Source organism: Ambystoma mexicanum, chromosome 7q (genome assembly GCF_040938575.1).
Source record: "Ambystoma mexicanum isolate Mex_15411 chromosome 7q, UKY_AmexF1_1, whole genome shotgun sequence".
Classification (NCBI taxonomy): Eukaryota; Metazoa; Chordata; class Amphibia; order Caudata; family Ambystomatidae; genus Ambystoma; species Ambystoma mexicanum.
The window spans coordinates 685,314,498-685,340,709 of record NC_090941.1 but is presented as its reverse complement, the minus strand read 5'-3'; the positions used below and the strand labels follow the sequence as shown (position 1 = coordinate 685,340,709).

The 26,212-nt window shown below is 45.6% G+C and overlaps 1 long non-coding RNA gene across 1 annotated transcript in view; it reads left to right on the top strand.

Moving 5' to 3' along the window:
* LOC138528785 (uncharacterized) overlaps nt 1-25,928 on the top strand; it is a 144,597-nt gene extending 118,669 nt beyond the window's left edge. The window contains exon 3 of the long non-coding RNA XR_011284243.1: nt 24,814-25,928. This is a non-coding gene — a long non-coding RNA (uncharacterized lncRNA). The remainder of the gene's footprint in view (nt 1-24,813) is intronic.
* The last annotated feature ends 284 nt before the right edge of the window (nt 25,929-26,212 follow it).

The following is a 26,212-nucleotide window of genomic DNA, read 5'->3' as shown; positions in this document are numbered from 1 at the left end:
TGTCGCTACTGGAGCGGTACTCTCACAAGTTTGCACAGAAACCAAGGAGGAGCACCCAGTGGCTTTCTTCTCTCGCAAACTTACCCCATATGAACGAAATTACATCGTCACTGAGCGGGAATTGCTGGCTATCAAGGATGCTTTCCGAGAATGGTGACATCATCTTCTTGGGGCCAAACATCAGGTGTTGGTGTACTCTGACCATAGAAATCTTCAAGCATTCAAATCTATGAAATGCCTTACGGCTCGACAGGCCAGATGGCATGTCTTTTTTGCCCAATACGATTTCCAGGTCACATATCGTCCTGCCAGAGAACACGTTAGTCGGACGCGTTGTCTCGTATTGGTGAGGAGGCGAAGGAAGAAGCACAGGTGCAAAATCAGTTGTTGGCAGATCATGTAATATGTAGTTTTTCTGTTCAACCATCCTTAAAAACCGAAGTACAGGAGTGGGTGAAAAATCATCCACAAGTTATCCAGGATATGAATCTGGACGTACATAACGGTTTACCTTTCACACAAGGAGTGCTCTACTTACCAACGTCTTCGACGCGGAATAAGGCCCTCAAGTGGAATCATGATTCCTTGATCGCAGCCCATCCTGGACAGAAGAAAACACTAGAGCTGCTTAAAAGATGGTGCTGGTGGCCATCCATGACAAAAGATGTCATAAATCATGTATCAACTTGTTCTGTATGCATCCAATGCAAAAACACTCCTGGTAAACCAGTGGGCTTACTCCAGTCCCTACCTGTCCCTAACAAACCATGGGACATGATATCTATGGACTTTGTGGTAGAACTCCCACAAAACCAGGAATACGATACCATATGGGTTGTAGTGGATTACTTCACTAAATTGGCTCTTTATATTCCCTGTATTGGTTTACCAACAGCTGCTGTTCTGGCTGACCTATTCATTCGACATATATTCCGTTTCTTTGGTCTACCGTCAGTAATCATTACGGACAGGGGCTCACAATTTGCGTCACGCTTTTGGAGAGCACTAACTTCAGCATTACTGATTGATGACAGAATGTCCAGTGCTTATCACCCTCAAACTGATGGACAGACTGAAAGAGTCAATAGCACTATGGAACAATATCTGCGGTGTTTGTGTCTGCAGTTTCAATCAGATTGGCTCAAGGTCCTGCCGGCAGCAGAATTCGCCTACAACAACTCCTATCATAGTGCCATAGGCACTTCACCTTTCTATGCTCTTTATGGACAACACCCCCGATCAATACCTTTGGATTCCAGCTTGTCTTTGGATACTCCTGCCGCAGGCCATACTTATCGTGATCTGAAGAATCTACAGAGGAAAGTGAAGCAGCAATTGGAGCAAGCTAAAAGATGCGACAAGTTCTATGCCGATGCTCATAGAGTACCTGCACCTGTCTACAAAGCTGGTATGAAAGTATGGTTGTCCACTAAGAACTTGAGGATACCAGGCAAAAAGAAATTGTTGCCTAAATACATTGGTCCGTATGCAGTACTCCAAGTAATTAATCCGGCTGCTGTCCGTCTGGCTTTATCACAACGATGGCGAGTGCATCCCGTATTCCACGTGTCACTCATTAAACCGTGTTCTGAAGCTACCAGATTGCCTGTACGGCCTGTTGCTATTTCTGTGAGGGGTTCAGATGAATACGAGGTACAGGACATACTGGATATGAGGCTACGTTCTGGTAGGCCGTATTATCTGGTGGATTGGAAGGGCTATGGTCCCGAAGATAGGTCCTGGGAACCTCTTTCCAATATACATGCTCCTGCTTTATTGAAGCGTTTTCACTCGAGAAGGGGAGAGGTTGCCCCTTTGGGGGATGGCACTGTCATGCATGCTGGACGTGGTTCTACCTCTTACGCTCATAGAACAGCTAGACCGTTCTATTCCAAATGGCGGTTGTTCGATACGTTGCCGGGAAAACGACGTCTGCACTTTTCACGTCGCTAACTTCACGTGTATTCTGCTTCATCACGTGAACTACGGCATTACGTATATAAGTAGCGTGGAAACTTCACTCGCTGCTTCTGATCGAATCATTTGGCGTTGTGTAGCTGAACCTCCGATCTGCGTCCTTGCAGTTTTCCTCAGCTGCTTCTTGGGCCTTCTATAGCGTGTTTTCCGCCACACGCTGATTCCTGGAGCTGTTTGTTCGCGTGTAATTCCACACGCGCACGTTGTCTTCAAACGCGGCTGTCCTGGGCTGCGTGTATCCTGTTAGCGTGCAAATCCACAAGCGCACGTTGTCTTCAAGCGCGGCTGGCCTGGACTGCGTGAATCCTGTTTGCGTGTAATACCACACGCACACGTTGTCTTCAAGCGCTGCTGGCCTGGGCTGCGTGAATCCTGTTCGCGTGCAAATCCACAAGCGCACGCTATCTTCAAGCGCGGCTGGCCTGGACTGCGTGAATCCTGTTCGCGTGTAATTCCACACGCGCACACTATTTTCTTCGCGGCTGTTCAGAACCGCGTGTACTTTGTTTATACCATAAAAGGGCGCTATTTGCAACTCCTGCACCTGTGATATTAACAGGGGGATGTATTCATTTCTATACTTTTCTCTACGTGGGAAGGAAGCTTTTCAAGGACTGTTGGAAGGTGACAGTGAACAGTACTTTGGACGCTTTCCTGTGGTGCATCAACCCGGTATCTAGCGTGAGCCTCGTTCCATTCGGGATAAGTCTCCCTTACTAATCTTCCCTTCCTTGTCGTTTGTTCTACTTCTGGATTTTCCTCAAGAGACTTCTGCTGGATTCTTCTGCCCTAGGCATAAGGTCAGTGTGTGAATTAATGTCAAATACTGTTCTATCATAGAGAGTCAATTTGGGGCAGTTTCTTATGATACTTTATTTTGTTCTAGGCTGACTTCCTATACCTTACCCACGCCCTTTCCAGTGATCCATCTCTCTGCCTGTTTTATCAGTCAGAGAGTTGTATCATTTAGAAGGTCTAAACTTGACTTCACAACTATCAAATCGTGTGAACAGGGATCCAGAAGACCCTACCATCTGTATCCTTTTGAGTACCGTATCCTTTTCAGTCAATACTTTGGTACTTTATGACACCATGTGATCTCTGATTTCCGGGTCGCGGCCATTTTATCACCCTTTCATCATTGACGTTTAACATGTCACTGGGTGTACTCGCGTCTCGGACAGAGACTAAGGTCATATTGACACAGTCCTATGGGCTCTTCCATGCATGTCAACCAATCAAATTCTTCATCACACCACGTCCGTTCCTAAACATGGCTGTGGTCACTGCATCACCTCCAAACTATGGCTGTGGTTTTATTCTGTCTATGGTTCATGGACATCGAGTGGTCATCAGAAATAAAATGCAGTCATCTTGGACAGTTCCCCCTTTTGTCATAATTGCTATCTTTATTTCATCAATCTTTCCTTTATTGTTTTTATTTTCCTCTTGTCCCCTCCCGATTCCCGATGTCCTTTTATTCCCTACTCATGATTGTGTATTTCTATCCTGTTTATTACTACACTATGGTGTCATTTCGTTCAAATGTAAACACAACCATGTAATCACGGATGCTGGATTTCCGTGCTTTTCTGCACTTCATGTCGTGTCTCATCGTTTTATTTATCATCACTATTGTTATCCTCCAGTCCTATGACCTCTTGTCTATAAATGAGCACAGCAAGCCTGCATGCGGCAGCAACACCGAGGCAGTGGGAAAATGAGAACAGTAACTATGATTACTCTAAATAATAATATCCACTTGAACAATCAGTTAGACTTAGGATTTTAGCGGCATGACACCACCCATCAAACATGGCGCAGAGGGAGACTGTTTGACGTGCCAGTTCTAAGAATTTCTTTTCATTATTAAAGGTTGCTTGTAACACAACAGTTCTTTCTTTATATCAGACAATCTCTGCATTTTGGCAAAGGGTCCAATAGTGATATGTGATAATGACAAACCAGTTACATTGTACTTCATATTTTAAATGTACTTCAAATTTCAGTTCTGCAGGTTAGAATATCATGTGTGCATACCAACCAATTATGCGTGCCACTTCCTGAATCATGGCTGTGGCTCATCGCGGTATCCAAAAACATGGATACGGCTTAACTTGTTCAATGGCTCATGTATGTCCAGAACCCTACATGAAATCAAATACTGTCAGCTCCGGACACATGCTTTCATCCTGGCCTGTAGCATTGCCAGGACTCCCAGTCTTGGACTGGTGTTTGATGTTGTCACTTGTAGATCTCAGCTGATTGTTCAGGTAATCTTGTATTTCTCCTCAAGCAATGCCCCATTAGATACAGTGCTTGAGTGCTCATGCTAAAATCTTCAACGACATGCGCTTCTCCTAGCTTGCATCTCTATTGGTTGGCTGGGATTCCATGCTCAGCCCAATTACTTTTTCTAGCTCTCATAGGGCCTCATTACAACTGTGGCGGCTACGGTATGAACGGTGCTGGTAAGGGACCGGCACCGTTCATACCGGGCCGCCACATTACGAGTTCTGCAGCAGGTCCCGCTCTGTACGCCTGGCCAGACCAGGCGTGCAGAGCGGCACCCGCTAGCAGAACAGGATGCTAACAACGGACCCATTGTTAGCATCCTCCCCATTTCCATTGAGCTCTATTGGGATGTACCGGGTCGGGGTCCCGCGAATGGGATTTACCGGGCCCGCAAATGTTGGAATGGCCGGTAAATCTCATTTTGCGGGACCTGGACCCAAGTTTGGGGGTAGCCATGCCGCTTAAAACTGCATGGCTACCTCCAAAATCGTAATGAGGCTCATAGTCTTTTGTCACTGAGTCGACCCCGTCCCAGATACGACATACGACATTCTTAGCTCCTCCGTGGTCTGCCTTTCACCATCAGTATGTCTTTCTGCTGGGCCAGTCGTATCACCACTCTTTCAGACCAATTTGGAAAATAAATGGTCACCTGAAAGTTTAAGATCAGTAAAAAGAACTGTAGAGAGCCAAGGGTTGTGTTTAAAATGTTACATCTGTCTGGATTTGTTCCATTATTGTATGTTCTGTACGAGGGCATTTTGAACTTTAACACTATTGTTTCTTGGGGGTGGTATAGTAGTCGCTGGATAGGAACACAAACGTTCGCGACGCACACAATTTACCTAGGCATAAGGCAGCCACTTCCTTAACTCCCATACATTAGTGAAAACAACTCATCCTGGAAGAGCTCAGGCATTACTACCGGGTCTTCTACATCCTTCATGCTGCCATCAGTCATCCATGGAACTGCTCAGTGGAAGAGCTTGCCATTTCCTAGAAACTACAGATGAGTAGATGAGTGGAACAGCAGGATGTTAAATTAATATTTTCTGCCATTCTGGGCCACACAATTTATGAGCCCTCTTTTCAATCTTCTGCACATTCTTCTTTCTAGCCCACTCTAAATCAGGTGCTCCTCTAATGAGAACCCCTCACTCTCAATCTTTTGGGATCCAATTTGGCAAGGATTTGTAGATGGCACCTGTCTGAACGTACACTTACTGGCCGCAGGGATAAACCCTAAAGAGTACCTAACACCACACTTTCACAAATCAGTTCTGCAATTCCATCACTGGGATGAATCCAGACTGTATTTGTAACCAACAGGACCATGTCAGGCCCCCTCCACCTTGCCGATACACAGTCCTACTGCCAGTCGTTTTTGGCAACAACCCAGCATCTAGGTTGGAAAGGGTGACATGGTGCTGCTGGCTTCTTAGACCTGCAGATAGACGCATTTCACTACTTTTACTAATTCCTGTCAAAATGCAACTACAACATCATCCATAAGTTGCATGTTGCCTTGGCTCAAAGGCAACAGCGGGGCCTGAGGTAAGCAGATTGGTGTGCAATCCAGTGACCGCACTTTCAGTTCCTCACATGCTCATGAGAGCAAATGACAGCGTGCCTGGCCACTTCAAGTCATTTTGGGTCCCATCATGAGTTGGCCGGTAGCCCTTAAATGTGGTGGCAATGGAATTAGCGCCGCCAGTACCGCTCTGCCAGATAACGACTGGCCACAAAATACTGGCGCTATTACAGCCAGTGCTATTACAGCCGGCGCTACTAGCGCCGGTTTTCAGGCAGTAGCCCTTATTTTGGTGCAATTACAGCTGGGCGCTAATAGCGTTACCATCGGAGTCGGGTGCATTTGTGCAGGGTTGTGATATGGCGCTAATACCGCCAGACGATGCAGCAGTAACGTTATTTCTGCTCGGCAGAAATTGCACCGGTTTAAAGCCTTTGTCTTTCCACTGCCCCCACTGATTATGCGTGATAGTGGAGCTTTTGCTGAATATTTGGAGCACTCCTGCACAAATGTACATTTGAAGTGGGTTTCTCGATCGTTGTTAATGGCCACTTGCACTCTGAAGCTTGTTATGAAGTCACTCATCAGAGCCGTTAGTACAGCCTGTTTTCGGCTCTGAGGGTTGGATACACCTCTGTCCATTTTGAAAACATATCAATTATGACAAGCACATGCTCCTGCCTGCCAAATTTCCCAACTGTAAAGTCACACTAGATTTGAGCAATAGGAGTCCAAGGCTAAAGACTGCTGTCATAGGTGTTCGGTTATTTGTGAAAACCCTGGGGCACGCCAACCCTTTATGTAATGGAGCCAACATCCCTCTTTAGCATTGTGTGTGACCCTCATGCAGCTTATCATGGGAATGGTAAATTCCTGCTCTGTCCCAGGCATTGTTCTCAGTACCTGGATCACACTCCTTTATTTCTTCAAGAGTGGATTCAAGTGGAGCAATGAACTGCGCTTGCATCAGTGGTACTATGCCAGGGGGATGAGGAAAGGCCACCTTCCCTCACTGTGTGGTCTGCAAGGGCATTTACCCAGTTGATGGCATATTATGGGGCTTGGCATGCACTTTACTATTACTAATCTTCTTGGTAGCATCCGAGATTAAAAAAGGCATTCACATAATGTTCACTTTTAAAAGCTGTGCCTGAAACTGTTAGGAAACCTCTTTCTTTCCAGAGTGTTCTATAATCGTGCACTAACCCGAATGCATTGGGAATCGTTGAAAACAGTGGCCCGCTTATCCTTTGCTATGGCGCATGCTCATGTAAATGCTACTAACTGTGCTATTTGTGCATCTGGGGACATTCGAGCACTGCGTGTGCAGTACCTACTGCATAACCAGATTTGAACTCTCCCTGCTCATTTCTCAAACAAGACCCAACCACATATGCCCTTCATCCACATTTTCAGTGGAATCTCTAATGGGTCTTTGCGAGGTGGTTTCAATAGGGTGGTTGTAGTTAGACTGTGTTCATGAGGCTCACCATCTGCTGGACTCAGCAGTAGTGAGGCAGCGCTCACAACTGAACATTTGGGTGAGGATTACATTAGCTGAGTTCAAAAGGAGAAGCTCATGTTTGGTAAGTTGTGATGCTGGTAGGTGATGATTTTTTTGTTTTCAGTAATAGTGCAGTGACTGCACAGGGCACTGCTTCAACAAGGGTGCGATACTAGCGACATGTTTTCTGAACTTCTTACAGCCCTTGCGGCTGTGGCCAAGGACTGCAAACAAGGTGGTAAACCTACATCAATGGAATCCAATGGTGAGCTGTGACATGCAATCATTCAATACTTGTCACTGTGTTTTTGTGTCAGTACTGCTTGTGCAAATCATTCCTTTTCATGGCGATAGAGAATACATGCTTTTAGTAATTAAGCAACCCAAGCGCTGGTGCACTTGAAAGGGCAAGGTTTACTTCCACAAATGCCTTTTCTGCTGCCTCCTGTCTACAGCTTGGTGTATAGAACTGAGTCATATTTTGCAGTGGACCTACCACATTCACGTACACTAATATTCACTGATGACAATACCATTTTCCTCCCAAAAAGGACCTCATTTGACTAACGGTTTTTGGGTTGGCAGTTTCAGAACGGTTTCTGCACTGGAATCTGTGATGCTTCTAGCTCCTACTGATATGTCGTGACCTATAAAATGAGCATTCTCTTTACATTATTGCAGTTTCTGTTGGGATGCTTTGTGCCCTTTCTTAGCTAAAGCACCTAACAAAACAAACGCGTCTTGCATCCACATCCACTCTGGCAGCACCAACCCCCCTGGAAAATGAATATCATCTAACTCTTTCTTCACTATTTGGCAGAAAAGAGTTGGTTTTCTCTGTACCCCTATGGGAGACATGTACATGCATATTGGCACTCATTGTATAGGGATGGAAAAGAATGCAGAACATACATCGACAACTGTAAAGTGTGTGGTTGTAGGTGGCATGGATGCCAATATATTCAATGGGTTTGGGTTTATTGGAAATGTAACAAAAACGACTGTGTTTCCTGTCTTTAGGATATGTATGTACCTATATACATCTCTTCTAGGTTTTTTGATGGGTAAAGTAGGAGTGTTACATGGACTTGTGGTTGGCAGATTTATTCCCTGATCATGCAGTCATCATCATCATGTTCATGCAGATGTGCGCAAAACATTCCATAAAATAGTACACAATCTAAAACAGCACAAAATACAAAATACATGTAATACATTTTTCATATGCGGCATAATAAAATACTACATCTAGTATGCTTAAAAGGTGTTCAGTGTGTATCCCATAAAACAAACATTTGTAGGCATACCTAGGCTCCTTTCAGAGCATAGTGCTCAACTTATTTTTCTGAAGATAAAGTGCAGATTTAAAAAATGTGAGCAAAGACCATCCCACACGCAGTGACTCCACCCACAGCAACTACATTAATGTTGTCCGATACTGCACAAAGCCCAGTTCCTGCAATAGGGGTCGCAAAAACAGACCTCTAAACCTTGCATATGCTGGGCAGAAAAATACCAGATGCTCAAGGTCCTCCAGGGACGCCTCACACACCGGGCAAGACCCCTCTAGACCAGGCTGCAACCACTGCCCGCACTACTGAGTTACCTTCATCTGTGTCAAGTTTTAAGGGATATTGGGGCTTTCCTGGCAAAGGTTTCCCAGTGTCTACCTGAATATGCACTGGTTCAGCTCTTCGTATTGGACCCATTTCATTTGCATGTTATGATCATAATTCATTTGACACTTCCGAAAACAAATTCCCCATATCTAGCTGCATCACATCATAATTTCTGGTCATTTTCAGATTTTACTTGTAACATTGGCGTTACCCTTACCCTCCTGTTCATTTGGGATATCTAAGAAAACTCCACCTGGAGTACATTGGGTAGTTCATCCTAATTAACTCAACAGATCTCGCCCAAATAATTTTACTGGTGATAAAGACCTCAACAGGTAGGCATTACTATCTGAAACTCGCCCAGTGGACCCGGATGTATACTAATTGACCTTTTCACAATTGACCTCTGGAGAATTGACCTAATTTAAAAGGTCAATTAAGAAGTATATGCGGGGGGAATCCCCCCGCAAGCCCCCACCCAATCCAAAACCCCCACCAATCGCCCTATATTATTTATAATCCAAAACCAACCCAATACATATAACATAACTAAAATAATATAAAGGCCAATTGTGCAGAAGGTCAATTAGGACCACTATAATAAGGTCAATTAGAACAAAAGGTCAATTTGGGTAATACCGTGGACACATTGGCTTGGTCACAGAATGAACTATTTGTCTACTTGAAATACCTATAGCTCGTGCGTTATCAGATAAGAGTGGTGCACTTGGAAAATCCCTACATTTAATGGCTGATTTGCTCCTGTATCTATTAAACAAGGCACACTTTTTCCATTAATTTGCATTCTATAAATGGGCTCTCTTCATCAACAGGTATCAAACATTGAATTATGATGTCACTTTCCTAGTCATCATGCTGTCGTTTGGTTTGTGGTGGAATATTGTTCCTGTTAATGTTTGAAAAACGAGGGGCAGAGAGTGTAACTGCTCCTGCAGTTTGGAGCTAAGGATGATTAGAGCACGCAAACTTCCAATGCCCCTCCTGGTTACAATTGTGACATACAGTATTACAAGCATATCTGCATTTCCCTGGGGCTTTGGGGATCCACCTCTTCAACCTATGTCCAGTCCCCTTGTCTGTCCAGTTCCTCTTAGATCTGCCGGCCCCCACCACCCTTATACACGTGTACGGCCCACCCACTTTACCTTCAGGAATTTAACTAGAGGGAGATGTTTATCTTCATATGAAGGCATACCTTTCTCCTATAAATTAATTATGTTTTCTTGTATCATCATGTCAAAGGTCAGAAGACATTCCCTGGTCACTTTTTCCTAACACAGCTCAACATTTAGCTGTAAGATCTTCTTTTTCTTGTATTATTCCACTTCCACAAGACTTTATTCCCAACATGTTCGGAAGGTTTTAGTCACTATTTCCTTTTTCGATTGTAGGGATTACACAGGTTTTTGTTTTCATTTAGAAAGCTTCAATTCTTACAATTATCTCTTTCCTCTACTTTGAAAACTGTAAAGATATATAACTTCCCATTTCTCAAAGACTGCTCTTGGATGTATCTAGCATTGGAAAAAGTGATACCCATTGTGGAGTCCATTGTCTAGTTGTGACGAACTGAGGGAATTTGTCACTGCTCCCCAAGGGGAAGCCTCCCCCTTTGAGTTTAGGGAGGTGAAGCCGCCCTGCAAGACCCTCCCTAGGGGTCTGGGCAGGAGGGACCCCACTGGGAGAGACTCCCCTTTAGGGGAGAAGGACTCTCGTCCCACTGAGGAGCTCCCTAACCACTTCACTGTAATGCATACATGGGACGATCTGATATGCGAAGCACAACCACATGAAAAACATTGGCCGAATACAGGAATAACGTATGTCCTTTTCATTAATGGAAAAGCTCTATTGCTTTAAGAAAAAGCCTCCAATTAACTGCAGTGAGGAAGTTGAAGAGGGAGGATATGCCAAATGAGGGTGAATGAGAGGAACGACTACGCCAGCAGGGGAGGCCCCCTGTAATCATAACACCTGACAGAGGCAGAGCCAAACAGAACCACGGAGCATGAGAGACAGATGCAGGAAAACCAGCGTATGCAGGCGGAGAGAAGTCGAGATAAGGAGAACCCAGGCACAGGTGGTGGTGTGACTACAGTGACTCAGTGGTGCGCATGCTGCGCGATCAATGACGGAGACTCCACCCAGTTGAGAGTGCAGCAACCTGTCCCAGTACCAGGAAGAATACTGGGACGTTGAACGGAATGAGAAAAGGATGCCGGCAAGAGCGAGCCGGCAAAGAAGTGGAAGGAAGAGAACGGTCCAGAGCGACTGCAGGCCCTGGGGACATTCTCTCATAAGGATAGAGGTAACAGGGAGAACGGTAGGACCAGGAAGCCACAGGGGACTCGTTATGGATGGAAAGAAACTTTCCCAGTGAAATTGATGAAACCTTCAATATAAAATTAAGAGAAACGTGTCGCCATGAAATTGACAAAACCTTGGATACATAATTGAAGGAAACTCGTCCCAGTAAGGTTGACGCAATGCTGAATATAAAACTTATGAACTTGGACCTTAATAATCCAAGAAGGAGAACCATGAGGACACCGGGGAATAAATACATTAACTCTGGGGTAACACTTCCATGGAAGGAGAGAAAATACCACTAAGTGAAGGCAAGTGAAGCCTATGAGATAAAAGGTACAAAGGACATACATTAGCTGATAAGGGGCAACAATAGTTATCTCAAAGAGATATCCCATCCAAGAGAGTATAACTTTCAAGAATACCGAAGGCCCAATCGCCTGGATCAAAGGACCAAACAAAGTTCAAGAAAGAACTTGTGGAGAGCAGTCCACAAAGATAGGGGAAAAGCCAAAAGCCTTGCGAGAGAGTTAAAAGAGTTGATACAGAAGGGGACCAAAGAAACATTGGATACTAAAAGGAACTCTATAAAGAAGACCAGTACACCATCAGTAGATGGAAGTCATTCTCCTGACCTTAGTGTGTTAGATTGGTGGTAGTTTTTGGACAGTGAACTTTTTCCTTTGAACATGTCTTCATGACTGACAAGCACATTAGTTAGTCATATAGGTATTGAACATGCTGTAGTGTTAGGGAAAGATAGACCTTATTCCTACTATTTAATACACACGTATTGGAAATATCAGCACAGTCTCTGTGCCCTTCTTCTGACCCAGCACACAATCCTATAATCAATATCCCACTTTTAGCCCTCTTAAATAAGGATGGTGTTTGTAGCTTCATTTTCATCCACACTCCACATAGTATCCAGGATATCTATCTCAGATCCTGAAAAAGTATTTTTTTATTCATGGGTTCTTAATCTATTTTGCGCATATCAGACATGACATATAAGTGTTTCTTCTATTGCAATTTCCTAACAAATCTGAAATATCTGAAAGATCAATTATAGAAACCATCTCTTTCAAAATGTGTAGAAGGGAGAAGCAATGCAACACACCAAGCACAGCGATGCAGTGATTATGAACAAGGGACATTTCTGGAAATCTACTTGATAGTCACAATGCTTTAAATAGTTTACTAGGAGGTGAAAGTGTAAATTGTTTTTCTTTATTAACAGGAAGGACAGCTTCTTGAGGAGGGAGAGAGACCAGAACAACCGATCATTGTTGTGGTTATAGATACTGTGGGGACTGACAGAATACTTTAGGTCTGGCTTCTTCATTATTGGACCACTGTAGTTGGTGACTTGCCTCATTCTCCCACTTGTGATAATCTTTGAACCCAACTTCAACCAACTTTTCAAGTTTCCAGGCACTTCCTGTGAGGTTTCAATACAAGATTAAGGTTTCCTGAGTTCCCAGTCCATTGCATTCGTGTTTTTTCCTCTTTACATGATCATTCTAAAGTGCTATAGCACCTCCATATGTGGACAGGGACGCATGCTTAGAAAATGCATTCAAGAATTGATTGATCTACACCTTATGTCTCCATGATTCAAAGAGAACTATAGTACACAAATGCTTGATTATGTTGCGATACTGCCAATTTAACAAACAGTAATGCAAATGTACAGAGGGTGCTTGCTTTATTTGCATTACCATGAGAAAATTACAGGTCTCGTTATTCACAAAGTTGGCTTATGCATTTCCACAGGGCTGTACTGCAGCACAAATGATGCGCTGGCCAGCCCCCTTTTATATAATAGTGTCCAGAACATGTATGGCGTTTTCAATCAACATGATTTAAACATCAAAGAGTCTAAGTTCAGAAGATCCAGATGCTGAATGGTTTTATCTGTTTCTGAGACCGACCCCCCTGGCGCTTGAGTTGATCTGAAATGAGAGAGATACTAGCAGACATACATGTCAATTAATCACGTAATTCATTTCCTGACATTTTTTCTGTACTCTGGGCATCACCTCTACTATTCGATGGAGGAGTTAAAGGCTTTCTCATTCGCCTTTCTGTCACTAGCTTGTGGGGTGTGAGGTGATGGTCCAAACCAGGCTGATTCCTTAGGGCATATAAAGCTAACGGCAGGCAATATAGCCATCCCTTTTTCAGTGTCAGCTTGAGCTTGGCAATCCTTTCTTTAAGGAGGCCGTTGAGTCTCTCACATATTCTGTTCGCTTGCGGGTGATAAGCAGAAGAACATATGTGCTTAATACTCAACAATAGTTCTATCTGTTGCCTCCATATGCCTCTTACTGTATATATGCTGAGCGTTTTTCCTCAGGGACAGAGCTTATAACATTGCAATCCTACTTGACTAAACAGTATTCATATAAGGAATTTGTGATGAATCCTGTGGAGTCATCACAAATTCTGCAGCAGTGACCCTCTCCCTTGTGGCCAGGGGATGTCAGCCGCTACCTGATCCTGACCCTGGGGGCGGATTTGTGATGGAGGATCGTATGGGAGAGGACAACTACCGTGGCGACATTTTGACTGCATTGGAGAAGACGCAGCATTCCCCCCCTTCCCCTTGAAGAAGACCAACTGACGTCAAAGACCTTAATGGCCTATTGTCAGCTAACAGTACCACCTTGTAGAGGAAGGGAAGAAAACTCTTCCCTAAACTTCTTTGGCCAGAACTCCACCTTTGACTTAAATACCCACAACCCCCATATAGCACCCTTTGTTCGGGCATCTCCTTATCTAAAATACCCAATAAGTAAAATCACTTTAGAGTTAACACATGCAAAACACCATATGCCCTTATGTGAAAATCCAATGGAAAACCAGATAAGAGTTGAGAATCCAATGTCATCCTTTGACTCCAACTCCCATGATCACTCAGGTACTGGCTCGAGGAATAGGAGTAAGGAGTTTGTGCAAAGGAACAGGAACTCAAAATATCACACACAGACTAGTTGTTTTGCCATACATTAAGTGAGCAGGATATTTAAAGATGGAAAACGTACTATAGAAGTGAGCTGTGCAGGAGAGGACGTTAAGGCCCATGTCAGGACTCGTGACCACGGAGAAGGCTGCTGGAATGGAGGATGAAAAGGCGAGAATGAGCCAAGAGGGTCATGAGACAAAAGGAGCCATGTTGGAGCTACTGGAGGTCAGACCGCTCGCTGAAGCAGCACTCTTCATTAATGAAGAAAAGGGAAGCTGGCGAGTCACAGCAGAGCCGCATGTGTAGCTGGGAGAAAGTCTGCACACTTCCCAATGGAACGCAGATGATGGAGCATTTCCAAAAATGTGTCAAGAGTTTTGGAAACACTGGAAAAGCCTGGTGAGTCTGCCCAAAGCAGCTGGGGACCACAGGGCATTCCGACAAGCACAAGAACATAGATTGTTGATACGAAATTGCTAATGTGGGAAAATCCAATAGTTTGCAAAATCAATACCCAATAAAAAGAATGTTTTAATGCAGCCAAAACAAAGTAAGAGGAATGTTTGAATGGAGCAAAGACAAAGCAAGAAGAATGTTTGAATGCGGTCAAGACAAAGTCCAAAGGAAAACCCCAACCCAATACAGATGCGTGAGATGCCAATGTGGATGTGAGGTTTGAACAAGATTTGCCAAAGATAGATATACCAAACACCTCACAGTATATGCTATTTTTATATAACTAAAGAACTGAGAAAACATACACAAACTCCTGGAAGGCAAGTATACCAGGCAATTGAGAATGAATAAACATTTCTGGCAGGAAAGTATACCAGATAATCTGCAAACCTACAAAAGAAGCCCTGACAGGCAAGTATACCAGGCAATTGAGATTGAACCAAGATTCCTGGCAGGGGAGTATACCAGGAAATCTAAAAAGCTACAAGAGATTTCACAGTGATAGTCTACAAACCTACAACAGAAGCCCAGGCAGGCGAGTATGCAGGGCAATTGAGATTCAACCAAGATTTCTGTCAGGAGAGTATACCAGATAATCTGCAAACCTACCAAAGAAGCCCTGGCAGGCGAGTATGCCATGCAATTGAAATTGAACCAAGATTCTAGGTAGGGGAGTATACCAGGCAATCTACAAAGCTACACAAAGTTTCACAGAAAGACTTGTGCAGAGCTTTGCTGCTTAAAAAGATCTTTGTGAGTCCAAAGCAGGTCTAAAGGAATTGTTACTGAAAGGAACATTTTTGCAATCCTATTTTAAGAATCCATGAGAAGGGAAACATTCTCTGGGTCCAATGGCCTTTTATCTTGGAGAACATTTTCATTGGAGTTTTTTATTTTTGGTTGTTTTGCCATCATCAAGACCAAGACATTTCCTTCCACCCTTTGTTATTTTGCTTATAGTGTGAGGGCCAGGATAAGACTTTTTGGACACAAGGACAAATTATTATTGACAGACTTCCTGACACAAATAGATCCTTAGTTTTGCTTTCTAGGTAGGGACATTCCTCTTTAGAATTGTGCTAGAAAGGCATTTCCCAAACCTCTTTTTTATTTAATAAATGTCTTTGTTTAAAAACATGAACACCTTCTGTATGCCTCTCATTTCTGATTCCTCACAAATGTCAGAGTCAACATCATAAATGCTTGACATGTGACTGACTCTGCCTAAGCCCTACTGGCCCTTCTGTGGTAAGTGACCTGCAGCCATGGACTCTCCCTGTTATTAAATACATAACCTCAGTAGTCATTATGGAGCAAACATAGCAGGATAAGACTGTATGCATTCCTAATGCATGACTGACTCTTCCCCTGCCCTATAGGCTTTTCAGAGGCCCATGTCTGTTTTGAATCCCCTTTATTGTAATATTATAAACCTCAATAATACACAATGTGTCAACCTCTGAATGATGAAATGCAGACCCTGACATGCTTGACCTGTATGACTCTGGTGGTCTGAGATGCAATCTTACAATCCGCCACTTCATTTTATAATGACCCTCTTCCTTGTTTGGGTTATTAGTTACTTGCTTACAACTCCAATTACAAAGCCTTAGTGTTAGTTTCTCGTCCTTAGGACTTGGACACATTTCATCAGATCTATAACAATGACCCGACAGCCTCCTGCTTCTTCCGTTTCCTCTGGTACCTCTCTCTAAGCTGTGGATTGTGGCGGGGCTCGGCTCTCACTAGGGTGTGCATTCTTCTTCCTCTTGATCATCAGATTCCCATTCCCAGTTCCTTGTTGGGTTACTGCTCTGCACTCGCACTGGCAGTCGGAAGCTTTCCAAACGTCCCGTACCAGTGATCTCAGCGTCGTTGATTCGGCAACCTGCCCACTATGCTGTATTTGTGGGGTCAAACTACCACCTGATAGCTCGTTCCTCTTTCCTTCCTCATGATGCCTTACTCGCATCGGTACACGCTGGACTCTCTGCCTTGTTGAAAGTTGCAGGCTCTGCAACTTGCCTTTGCTCCACAAGGCGTAATGTTGTTAGGGGGGTTGCCCTGAGCACCAGGCTCTTTTGCTTCTCTCGTATTCATCCCGGTTAAATATATGTCTCTTGTTAAAGAGACATGTTCCTTTTAGATTACAAATGGATTTATTTTTGCATTGCCTTCAGCCAAAGGTAAAGATGCCACATTATTTGTTCCAATAGGTAGTCCTATACCTGGGGGAGCCAGGGATTTCATGGATAGGTCAGGCCTGACTGTAGGAGCCCACTACGGGCCAAGCCCATGAAATCCCTGGTTCCCCCAGAAAAAGGAACAATTGTGCGGCCCTGTAGAACCACCAGCAGGGCCGCGTTTATTTATTTTTTCATAAATGGGCATTTCTTTCCATTTTTCCCATGTGGCGCAGGCAAAATGGAAAGAAATGGTCACATATGAAAATAATTGGCATTTCTTTCTACCCGTTTTTGTTTTCATAGGGTCAAACGTGAAAAAGAATAAAAATGGCCATTTCCTCCCACCTGCGTGGCGCAGGCAAAATGGAAAGAAATAGTCAACCTTGAAATAAATAAATGAGGCCCTGGTGCTCTCTAGGGACCAGAGCTGCCAGCTGCCATCAGGGTCACGTTTATTTTTTCATATATAGGCATTTCTTTCCATTTTGTCCCGCGCAGCGCAGGCAAAATGGAATGAAATGGTCTAATATGAAGAAGAATAAAATGTCAATTTCTTTTCTTTTTGACCGTTAGGTGCAGTCAAAATGAAAAGAAATGCAGTGTGCAGCCATCTCTAGGTAGTCCCATGTATGCTGGTATGGTAGATGGCCCAGGAAGTTCCACACAGGAACGGGAGTCCTGGTCCCCAAAAGGGGAGCCTCTCCCGGTGAGGTCCCACTTGCCTTGACCTCTAGGGAGTGTCTTGTTGAGCGGGCTCACCTCCCCAGCCTCACAGGGGGGGATCCCCATGGGAAGAATAGACAAATACCTGCGATTTGTCACATAGTCCAATCTTTGATCTATTAAAGGGCTCGCAGCGGCTGTACAGGCTAGGTGGCTGTCCTTTGACCCAGGCCACAGTGATGCAGGGAAGACCAAGACATCCTTCCCAAACATCATAGAGCAGGTAGTGGGGTCAGCCCCCAAGACGTCTCTGCACACACCTATAGAAGGCCAAGCAGGGTACATGGTCACCACATCAAAATAATGGAATCTGATGTGTCAATATTTTAACTATTTCCACTTGCCTGTTCCATTAGACCAGCAGGGAGTTTACATGAAACCAACATTTTTCTGAAGCTTCACATGCTGAACCAAACCACCATGATCATACCCAAAACAAACAGGCTTTGGTCCAACAACCAGATATTATGGGTCTCATTACACGGTAGGCGGTAACCATGGCGCTATTAGCGCAATGGTTGTCGTCGGTACCGTACCGAGTCCGCCATGGTGAATGGAGGAATTACCGCCCTATTCCAAGGTGTGTGGGGCGGTAATTCCCCATTCACCATGGCACTTCCCCATTCCCATTTGAGCCCCGATGGGGCTCAATGGGAATGGGGAAGGCGGCAATTACGGTACCGCAAATTGCGGTACCGTAATTGCCTCCAAGGTCCCTTTGCAGGCCCGTTCCTTAACGGCTGGTAAAACCAGCCGTTGAGGTTGGGGCCCGTGAAGGGACCTCGTAGTAAGGCGGTAAGGGTTTACCGGTACCGGTACCCTTACCGGTAACTGTAAACCCTTACCGCATTCCGTGTAATGAGGCCCTGTATTTCAATATCTGATGCATTCAAGCCTCTCCATTTCATAAGGCCTGACAAAGACATCCCATATAACTCTCAGGTATTTCCCTTCTCTCACAGTCCAATCTTCTTGACAAACACCTTAACCATGAACAAAATGACAGCATCAATTTAGCTGGAAGATTCAGAGAGAAGTACAATATTTTCATAAGGATTGGCATTCTACTTGGGATGGGCGGAATTACCACCCATTGTAATGCAGAAGCAGATGGCAACATTTTTGAGATGTCTGCAATCCACTATCAGCACTAATACTATGGAATTCAGGCACATGTGCTCCTACTCTGATTGGGCAGAATAAAACAAATTAGAGAATAGCGTACAAACACCCTGACAGGCATCACAGAAATTTCAGACAATTATGAGGCTGCAAGGTCCTGCACATCTAGCTGGGACTGCGAATACATATGGTTTGAAGTGACTCATAGGCCGTTCCTGGGAACTGAGCATGAGGATGAGGGACTGAGGCTTGAGTCTCATCCTGTAAGGCTACAACGTGGTTTGATGTACAGCCAACACAAGCACTCTCAATGGCCTAGGTATTGCTCTGTGTACAGCAGAGTGTTAATGGAGAGCGACTATGTCAGCCGAGGCTAGGTGTGCAGTTTAGTATCAAGCACTTATTTTTGCACTACATGAGTCTGGTAAGAGCGATTAAGAGCTATAACCACATTTATTTGTATTATCCATCTTTTCATTGATTAGCAAGCACGATGTCTGAAATGTGCTGTATTCTCTGCGACGTTTACACTGTAGAGGGGGCTAAAAGCAAGCCTTTTGTGTTTTGTTGTCTGGCGCATGAAGCTCCATGCCAAGTTTCCAAGTTCAATACGTGAGGTCTCAAGCCAGTCCAGCTTTTTGATTCCAAATGCATGCTGGAGCTTGTAGTTTTGTTCTTCCCATTGCAAGGGTGGGACTACAAGTCCCAGCATGCAGTGTGAAAAAACAGGGCTGGCTCAAAGATTACTCATTGAACTAGGAAACTTGGCAGCTATGTATGGCGCTGCCCAGCGAAGGTCCTCCCCACCCCTCCCCAGAGGAAAAAGCTCTATCACTCCAGAGTACCAACATGGCCGGGGGTGCTTCTTGTGTCCTTGGGCGTCTGCCTCCCACGCCAGTCAGCCCCCTCCCTCCTCCCTGCCCAGCTGTGGTCCCAGCACATCCTGGTGAGGGCCTTGGACATCCCCAGATGGAAAAGCTCTAAAGCGCCCGGCCAGAGCTCCAGGACGGCCAGGGGTGCTGCCCCCTCTCTTGGGTGCCTGCCTCGCACGTGCGTGCACCGTCCCCCTGAAAAGCTCTAATGTGCGCCAGGCTGACCTCCAGGACCTGCCACCTTTGGGCACCTGCTTTGCAAGAGGGTCAGCCATCAACTGCCCAGCGGCAGACCCAGGGCAACCTGGCAGGATCCCTGTCCCTCCCTGGAGGGAAAATCTCTATTGCTTCCCAGCCAAAGCTCCAGGACGGTCGGGGATGCTGTGCCCATTCTTGGGTGCCTGTCTCACACATGGGTCGATTGTCCTCCTGCCCAGCAGTGGTCCTGGGGTGCCTTGGTAGGGTCCCCACCCCTCACAGGAAGGAAAAGCTCTAACTCGCCCTGGCCAGAGCACCATGATGGCCAGGTGTGCTGCGCACCCTATCTTGGGTGCCTGCCTCGTATGTGGTTGCACCGCCCCTCCTGCCCAGAGGTGATGCCCCTGTGAGGTCCCTGTCCCTCCCAGGAGGGAAAAGCTCTATTGCTCCCATGCCAGATTTCCAGGACGGATGGGGGTGCTGCTCGCTACCTTGGCACGTGCCTCACATGTGAGTGGACCGTCCTCCTACCCAGCAGTGGTTCCGGGGCACCTGGCGGGGTCCCTGTTCCTCCCTGCAGGGAAAATATCTACCGCTCCAGAGCCAGAGCTCCAGGGTGGCTGGGGGTGCTGGGACATCCCTTGGGTGCCTGCCTCGCATGTGGGAAGACCGTCCAAGGTGGCTGGGGGTGCAGGGCCATCCCTTGGGTGCCTGCCTCACATGTGGGTAGGCTGTCGTCCTGACCAGCGGCAGTCCCAGGGTGCCCTGGCAGGGTCCCTATCCCTCCCTGGAGTGAAAAACCCTACTGCTCCCCAGCAAGAGCTCCAGGGGGGGCAGGGGGCAGCACCCTCTGTGGGCACCTGCCTTGCATGTGGGTTGACAGTATCCCTGGCCAGCGGAAGTCCCAGCATACTCTGGGGGGTCTGCCGGTCCTTTTCCAGGGCACCAGGGGACCATCCAGCCCAGGCCCATTGGAATGCATGACAATACCATTTGGCTGTGGTCCACGCCCGGCCCTCTGGTAGTTGGCCATTGAAATTAATGAAAGGACCAGATGGACGTGCTGCTCAGGAACTCCGAATGGGAGCTAATTTGAAATGTTTCTCCAGTTGGGTCTATAAGGAGGCTGGACACTTTTGCCCAGACCTCACCCCTCTGTCACCCAGAGTACACAAATTACAAGAAAGCTTAGTCGCTTTTCCCTGTATTACTCTAGCCAGTGTGTTAGGGTTCTGTCTGCGCTCCACTTGCTCTCTGTCCCACCCAGGCTCTGTGTCGAAACCCTCTTAGCCCCACCAACCTGGCCAAGGGACGTTCCCCATGAGATGTTCCAGCTGAGCCATCTTGCTGGAGGGAAGCTGTGCATAAAGCCTGTGGAGCTCTTCCGAGGGGCCTGACTTACCGGGTCCTGTTTGGTGCCTGTTTGGTGCCTCCCGGGTAAGGGTACAGGGGCCAGTCATTGCTTTGCCAGGGCACCAGGTGCCCTTCCCACCCCGGTCCATTGGAATGTATACCACTACCAGATGGCCACAGTCAGAACCATCTGGTAGTTGGTCACAGGAATGAATGGAAGGACCGGATGGTGGGTCTGCTCTGGAAGTCCAGATGGGCACCAATGTGACATTTTTCCCCAGTTGGGTCTATAAGGAGGCTGGACACATTTGCCCAGACCTCCCCCTCTGTCACCCAGGGTACACAGATTACAAGAAAGCTCAGTCACCTTGCCCCAGATTACTGTAGACATTGTGTTAGGGTGCTGTCTGTGCTCCACTTGGTTCTTACTTACCCACCCGGGCTCCATGGCAAAACAGCTGCATCCCCCCCAAGCTGGAAAAAGGGCCGTCCCCCTTGAGATGTTGCAGTAGAACTTGGCCTGCGGGGGGCACCCTGCAGGTGACAAAAAAAGTCTTGCAGTGCTCTTCTGAGAGGCCTACCTTTCCGGGCAGCAGGGTGGTCGCCTGGCCGATAAGAGAACCTCAGTTAACTTGCACATAGATGGCAGGGTGGCCTGCCCACGTGCCTCCCCGCACTCCACGGGATCGATTTAGCTCACTTGTTCCATCTATGGTTGGACTGCTTGGCCGGTCATTGTTTCAGGCAATTAGCTTCCTCCCGCCTTGGGACAGTGTCGACTTGAGGGCATTCCCCCTTGGGAAGGGCCCCTTACACAGGTCCAGCCAGTGGAGCGCTCTGCAGTTGGGGCCTGGGATCCCTTTGACTGGAGGGGGCTGCAACTCAACAGATGGACGTGGACATCCAACAGGGTTGGGTTAACCTGCTAGGACACCCACAACCACAAACCGGAGAGGGAGCCCCAAGTGGCACTCCACCTCTCCGAGTTGGCCCCTGAGCCACCATGCCAGACGTCTGCTCCTGTCTCAGTCCGGCCAGTGGGAGTGTGTTGGCGGGGCCCCAGTCAGATGGGAAGTCTTGAGTGGGGGCAGCTGGGAGCCGAGGCAAACCTGGCTGTTCTTAAAGGATGCCTCACCAGGCAGACAAGGGCCTGGTATACCAGGCAAGCTCTGAGCCATGGCACAGCTGGGCCTACTTGATGGGTGGGCATTGAAGGCCACCCACCACTGTCAGTGACCTATGACCTGGTTCCCCAGTGCAGCAAGTGACATTTCCACGTGTCCAGGTACCTGGGGTTCGGCCCTGTGCGACTGTGCTGTTGCCATTTATTTTGTGCTCGTATACATAATGGGAGCTATATACTTTAAATATTTGTTGTTTCTACGAAGTCGATGTAGTGGGAGTTTCATTTGTATCAATCACCTGGTGCATTAGCAAGTATATTAATAGATTTGTTAACTTTTAGCTCAATGAGAAATGATCACTTTACTCACAGAGAAGTACTTTGAATGAGTTCACCAGATGAAAAACGTTCCTAAAATACAAACCCAATCCAACATGGAGGCAGAGTAATCTATGACATGCGTATACATTTCTACTATTTCACCTGCTGCTTGTCCATTTATCATTTTTAAATATAATGTTTCTTTGTGGGTTACTTACAAATGATCTTACGTTTTTTGTTTTGCCTAACATGGCAGGGTCTCAGTTTCTCAAATACTGTTCACTATTTTTTGTCTCCTTCATCACACAACACTGACAGATGTTTCGTTTTGAAATCTCCCATTAATACTATTGGGTCGCCAGCATTGGAAATTCCGCACCCACCCACGATGTTCAGAATTGCTGTCCAAATCGCAGGTGAAAAAAAACACCCGGGGATCACAACTAGTTTTTACAAGGAATTAAGTATCCCCTGACACACCCATTAAAGAAAGTTTACTGTAAACTCATTTAGATTTTGTAGATTTTCTAATTTCTAATGTTCTAATTTCGCAATATTATGTATGTTCTTTTCAACATCTATCAAATCACTCTTGGGTCAACCCAGAGTTCCCTAACAGCTGACTCTGCAAAAGTCATCATATCATTAAAATAAATGGCATCACTAGCCCAGACCTCCTTCAGGTTGAAAAAAGTCATAACTCATAAGAAATTCTCTAGAGGGACAATTACTAGCTTAATGTGAGCCCCCTTAGTGTTTCATGTTAAAAAGGTCATGCCATGCATTTCCTGGGTCATTTGGGAGTTTTGGGTTGGAAAGGGGCTGGCAACCATTGCCGGTGAACGTTTTGTAGAATTCCTGGAGTCTCCGGGTAACAGTAGTGCCATGAGCGTTTTTACACTATAATCTTTGTTTCTATAGTGGCGTTAAACCCCCCATTCTAAAGGCTCGAATGGGGGGAGTAGCCCGGCAGCCAAGGGCACTGCGCCGTTACCCCCATTCCAGCACTTGGAACGGGGGGTTAGCGCCATTAGCACCCGTCCCAAATGCTGGGACGGGGCTAATTTACCCATCGTGGAAGGAAAATACTATTCCAAGATGTCCACCATGGAAAGGGAAGTGGGGCTCCATACGGAGCCCCACTTCCCTTTCCATGGCGGCCTCTGGGAGCCAAGAGGAAGGAGTGGGTGTGGCGAGTGCTTCAGCCAAAATGGGGTAAGTGGGGGAATGGGAATCGTGAGAAGGAAAAAAACAGAGATGGAGGGTGGGGGGAAGATGGCAGCAGGGAGAACCGGCCGTCTTGCGGCATGGAACGTGGGCTGAGATCGCAGGTTTCAGCCTGTGATCCAAGCCACCTGATTGGCTGGCTCCCCCCATCAAGGTGCTAATGTTAATTATTGCATTTCTATATTTCTTTTGTGATGTAATGAACTGAAGACTTTATGTGTATTCTATTTAATTCGTCAAATAATTCAAAGTGTTACATGTATTTTATTTGATAAAATGTGAAAACAAACTTAAATACATGTTTTAGCACAGTTGGACTTTCACTCAGATGTCACGCTAATTCCACAACACCCCAACTGTAACACACATCCAAGTCATCCAAAAACCCTTGGACAAATATGTACAGCTCATTTCCTAGTCACACCCTCTAAAATATAGTTCGCAAGCTATAAATCAAAACGTGCTCCTACTTTTTTATGAAGCCATTTCTGTATACATGACCTGTAGGACTCTGAGGTTTAGGTATTGTCGGCTGAAATTAAGCAATGGTACCTGGGGATTTATGCAACACAATGTCCAGCAAGGACACATTCCTTATTCCTACTTTGAATGGTACTGGTGAGATTGGGCCAGGGGCTATGGTCATGAGTGGCAATTTTATGAGGGGACGAAAGGAGAGAGATATAGAGATGTCTGTGTGATGCTCCTAACTTGGTGAACAACAGTACTGGTAATTAATATTAAAGGACACTTCAGGCTATTGTGTACACACAAAAACATTAATATGTATGGTTCTCAGTCAGTCCCTCTGGAATTTATCATCACTAATTTCATTTTGGAGTAAACCTACTGCTTCCACACATCTCTCTCTTTCACTTTCTAACTCTGTGTCTTCTCGCTCTCATTCTCTCTTATCTCTATCTGTATGGATATCTATCTATATGAACACTATAATGTGACTGCCTTGTTAAAACATATAATACAATCAATTTCTTTCTTTGACTTTGCAGGTGATAACTACATAATTCAATTTAGTAGCACTTGGCAGACATTAGCAAGCAAGAATTAGTCTTCCAAAAGAAAATACAACAACAGACATGTGACGTGTGCGCAGAACTGCAATTTGTCAACAATAGAACATCTTCCCAAATACAGACCATGCAGTCCAGGATTTGCTTACTTGGATTCTTAGAAGACATCTTGTTCACTTTGCCAGGAGAGGAATTAGAATATTATCCCCAAGAGGACAATAAGAAAGTCGCATAGGAAAACTAACGGGATGCTGCTAGCAGTTTATTAGGCCATGTTCCCATCCGTACGAAAGACAGTCAAAAAGCAGGATGTGTTTCCATCGGACCTGTATTACAGATGCCCACTAATCTACAGCGCAGCCATCTTGGATAAATGGAACCACTTTCCTGATATCAATTCACAGAAAAAAACAAGCAGCAACATTGGCCAGCAACCAAAGGTTGGACCCTCGGGGGCCAAAACAAACACTAGAGATTCCAAAACGGCTCCTGACAAACTGAAGCCCAAAATTATTCAACATCTCTCTGAAAAGAAGGTGGTCCATAACCAGACCGAGAAGTGGTGCTCCCCCGCCAAGCATGCTTCAAGCAGAATGATCAATCATACAGGCAGGAAGACATCCATTGAGCGATGTGAGACCGTAACGTCCTCCCGAGCCAGCAGACGCCATAGGTCACCTGGGGCCATAGGAAGAAAGAATGCTCATCCTAAGGCGGATCAGAGAGAAACCCAGTCAGAGCCCTCCCTATACCCTCCGCGCAACACGCCTGCTCGGGAAGAAACACTGAAGATCCTCAAGTTCCTGTCACCGTACTACTTCAGCAATGAGAGAATGCGCTGCTCCTCGGAGCAGAGTGACTTCTTCTCCCCACATTTCCACACTCCTTCCCCTCCTTCACCTCCCTTTCCTCCTCCTCCTCCCCCTAATACTCCCGGCACAGAAAGAAAATGTCCCACATGCCTCAGTTGTATACCGTAACCCATTGTTATTCCTAATTTTGTATTCTCATTTTTACCATGCTAGCCTTCAAAAATAGAATATATATTCACACAATTAAATGTCATTAAATACATAAAACACGTGCTTAGAATGAAATTACAATTTCTTTTAAAGTCACGTAAATTTGCATTGATAATTAATTACAAAAGAGGACATTTGACACCATTTGTTTATAGTAAATGGATGCAAGTAGAGAAGTTTGGAGCTGATAGATGACAACGTATTTCTGGAAATGTTGAGAATGGATTTTGTGTATGGACAATTCGGCACTCAGCATAAAAACGACCTCTTGAGTAAGCCCTTGAAATTACCTTCTGCTGTATATGATGTTCACTCCCAGTGATGCTGCTGCCATGTCAACACATGCAAGCAAAGCA